We start from the raw sequence: 3928 nt of genomic DNA, 5'->3' as shown, positions 1-3928 counted from the left end.
GGAGCAAAACTGGAGCCACAACCAAAATTGCAACTGGATCTGCAAGTGGAGACACAAATGGAGCCAAAACCAGAGCTGCAGATGGAGCCAAAACCGGAATTGCAACCGGAGCCACAAACGGAGCCAAAACTGGAGCCACAGATGGAGTAGAAATCAGAACTGCAACCAGATCTGCAAACGGAGCCAAAACCAGAGCCGCAGACGGAGCCGAAACCAGAATTGCAACCGGATCTGCAACTAGAGCTGCAGATGGAGCAAAACTGGAGTTGCAGACGGAGCCGAAACCAAAATTGCAAATAGATGTGCAACTGGAGCAGCAAATAGAGCCAAAACCAGAACTGCAACCAGAGCTGCAACCAGAGGAGCAATCGGGACCAAAACTGGAGCCGCAAACGGAGCCGAAAACTGGAGCCGCAAGCAGAACCGCAACCGGATCTGCAACTGGAGCCGCAACCGGCGTCGAAAACGGAGCCGCAACGGGAGCCGCGAGCAGGAACGGCGCGAACGGAGCCACCCCGGGAGCAGCGCACGGGGGCGGCTCACCGCGGTGGCCTCCAGGATGTCCCTCCAGATGGGCGTCTCGGCGTCGCGCTCGGCCGCCTCCAGGAGGTTGTCGAGCACCACCTGGCCGATGAGGTCGTGCCGGGAGAAGCGGTCGAAGTCGTAGACGCTGAAGTGGAGGCGGCGGGCGGGCAGCTCGGCGAAGGGCACGCCGAAGCTGAAGGTCTCGTCGAAGACGGGGTTGAGGGTCTTGCGGTGCACCTTGGTCTGGAACTTCTTCTTGCGGTCRGGCAGCAGGTACATCTTGACGTAAGGGTCGGAGAAGCCGTTGGCGTCCTTGGCGGGCAGGTCGAGGGCGCGCAGGATGCGCACGACCAGCTGCTCCGAGCCGTAGGCGTAGCGCACGGCGAAGCTCAGGCGGCCGCAGGGCGCCCCGGCGCCCGCCCGCGCCTCCGTCTCGCCGGGTTGGTAGAGCTCCGGTTTGATCTGCCCGATGCTGGTGGCCTGCTCGGCTTTGTCCTCGCCGGCGGTGATGGCGCCGTGGACCCCGGCGTCCGGGCTGGGAGGTTGCGGGGCGGCGGGACGTGGGTTGTACCTGCGGGGAAGGTGGAGGGTTAGGTCACAAGGGCGCCTGTGGTCCCCTGGTCCTGGTGTCACCCATGGTTCCCATCCTGGTGTCACCCATGGTCTCATGATCCTAGTGTCACTCATGGTCCTGTGAGCCTGCTGTTGCCCACAGTCCTCATCCTGGTGTCACCCATGGTCTCACAGTCCTGGTGTCACTCGTGGTCTCATGATCCTGGTGTCATCCATAGCCTCATGAGCCTGCTGTCACCCATGATCTCATGATCCTGGTGTCACTCATAGTCCTGTGATCCTGCTGTCACCCACAGCCCCAATCCTGGTGTCACCCACAGTCCTGTGATCCTGCTGTCACCCATGGCCCCATAATCCTGGTGTCACCCACAGTCCCATGATCCTAGTGTCACTCACGGTCTCATGATTCTGGTTTCACCCACGACCCTGTATGTGATCCTGGTGTCACCCACGGCTCCATAATCCTCGTGTCCCCCACAGCCCCAGTCCTGGTGTCACCCATAGCCTTGAGCGCAGGAGATCCCAGTGTCACYGGTGACCTTGATCCTGGTGTCACTCACAGCCTCAGGCACATGGGATAACGTCTTCACGCCCACTCAGGTCCCCGTGGCCACCCCAGTCTGGTCAATATGTCACCCCACACCATCCCCATGGCCATGCTATGCCATCCCTGTCCCCATCCCCAACCCATCCCTGTCCCCAAGATGTCCCCATCCCAGTGTGGTACCTGTGCCATCCCCATCCCTGCCCCCATCCCCACGTTCTCTCCATCACCATCCCACCACCACCTCCATCTCATCCTCATCCCATCCCTGTCCTCATCACTGTCCCCATGCTGTCCCCATCCCCATGTTCTCTCCATCACCACCTCCATCCCATTCTCATCCTATCCCTGTTCTCATCCCTGTCCCCATCGCCACCCCATCCCATCCTGATCCCCGTTCTCATCCCTGTCCCCGCATGGGGGGGCGGGAAGGGTCTCACCTGGGGGCAGCGGGTGGCGGGGCGGCCACGGGCTGCTGCGAGAGGGCGCTGGGCAGCCCACCAGCACCAGGCTCCTTCTCCAGCGGCAGCTCGGGCGACGTCAGGCTGGGCCGCAGCGGTGCCTCGGGCCGGGCGCCCATGTCCAGGTAGGCGCGTTCGGGCGAGGAGGCACCCGCCTCCGGCAGCAGCTCCCCRAAGGGCCCCGGGGTGCCGTGGGGTGGCTCCTTCCGTGGGGCGGCCCCTGGCACCCCCTTGTCGCGCCAGGGCACCCAGCAGAGCTTCCAGGAGACGAAGAGTGAGACACCCAGCAGCACGATGCCACAGAAGGTGACGATCACCGACAGCAGGCTCACCGAGATGTCTGCCGGAAGAGCGCAGGGTGGCACCGCGCATCCCCATCCCACCCTGAGCCACCCCACAGCACCCAAAGCCAACCTGGGGTCTTCAAATGGGGGTTATGGTCACCCCACAGCATCCAAATGGCAGCTATTGGTGGCCCGAGCCACCCTAGATGGGGGATATGGGCACCCCAAGGCAGCCTGGGGTCTTCAAACGGGGGTTATGGTCACCCCACGGTACCCAAATGGGAGCTATGGGTGGCCCAAGCCATCCCAGATGGGGGACATGAGTGCTCCAAACCAACCTGGGATCTTCAAACAGAGATTATGGTCACCCCATAGCACCTAAATAGGAGCTACAGGTGGCCCAAACCACCATACATGTGAGATATGGGCACCCTAAGGCAGCCTGGGGTCTTCAAATGGGGGTTATGGTCACCCCACGGTACCCAAATGGGAGCTATGGGTGGCCCAAGCTACCCTAGATGTGGGATATGGGTGCTACAAGCCAGCCGGGGGTCTTCAAATGGGAGTTATGGTCACCCCATGGCACCCAAATGGGAGCTATGGGTGGTTTAAGCCACCCCACAGTACCCACATGGGGAGTATGGGTGCCCTGAACCATCTCAGATGTGCACCATGGGTGCCCCAAGCCAACCTGGGGTCCTCAAAATGGTGTTATGGTCACCCCAGAGCACCCACATGGGGTGTATGGGTGCCCAGAGCCACTCCAGATGCAGGACATGGGCATCCCAAGCCAGCCTGTGGTCTCCACATGGGGGTTAAGGTCACCCCATCGTACCCAAATGAGAGCTATGGGTGGCCCAAGCCACCCCATGGCACCCATATGGTGGGTATGGGTGCCCCGAAGCACCTCAGATGTGGGACACAGGCACCTGAAGCCAGCCTAGGGGGCTCCTGGATGTGGGACACCGGTGCTCCAAGTCATCCTGGGGTCTCCAAATGGGGCTTATGGTCACCATAAGGCACCCAAATGGGAACTATGGGTGGCCCAAGCCACCCCATGGCACCCACATGGTGAGTACGGCTGCCCCAAGCCACCTCAGATACGGGACATAGGTGCTCCAAGCCATCTTGGACCCCCAAACCACGGGACAGAAGCACCCCGACACCCCTTTGGACCCCCAAACCGGCGACACAGGCGCCCCAAACCCCACGCCRCCCACCCTAGGGTGCTCTCACCGGCGTCGGAGGGCCGGGGGTGACCGCGGTTGCGGAGCAGGTCGGTGAACTCCAGGCACTTCTCGTGCTGCTCCAGGGCGCGCAGGGAGAAGCAGAGCTCCTTGACCAGCGTCAGGGCGCTGCGGCACACGTCCTCCTCGTAGTCGCCCGACATGGCGCCCCGGCTGCCGCCTGCCGGCACCCGCCGCCGCTCAGCACCCGCCGGGTGCACGCGCGTGTGCAGGAGGGGGGGGTCGCGCTCGGGGACACGCGCGCGTGGGTGCCAGCAAGAGTCGTGCACGGGGCGGCGCTCGCGGGCGGGCGCA

At 62.8% G+C, this 3928-nt stretch overlaps 1 pseudogene across 1 annotated transcript; it reads right to left on the bottom strand.

Annotated features, from left to right (window-relative positions):
• Positions 1 to 543: 543 nt before the first annotated feature.
• Positions 544 to 3777, bottom strand: LOC146600979 (synaptotagmin-C pseudogene; annotated as a pseudogene). Its single transcript, XR_014897005.1, has 3 exons — positions 3624 to 3777; positions 2083 to 2443; positions 544 to 1096 (listed from the first exon to the last, which is right to left on the bottom strand). The product of XR_014897005.1 is annotated as a synaptotagmin-C pseudogene (transcript).
• Between the last annotated feature and the right edge of the window lie 151 nt (positions 3778 to 3928).

The sequence above is a fragment of the Rhea americana genome, unplaced genomic scaffold, assembly GCF_003343005.1.
Source record: "Rhea americana isolate MKP2758 unplaced genomic scaffold, rheAme1 scaffold_1106, whole genome shotgun sequence".
NCBI lineage: Eukaryota > Metazoa > Chordata > Aves > Rheiformes > Rheidae > Rhea > Rhea americana.
The sequence above is the reverse complement of the archived record's forward strand: the minus strand, read 5'-3'. Positions and strand labels throughout refer to the sequence as shown.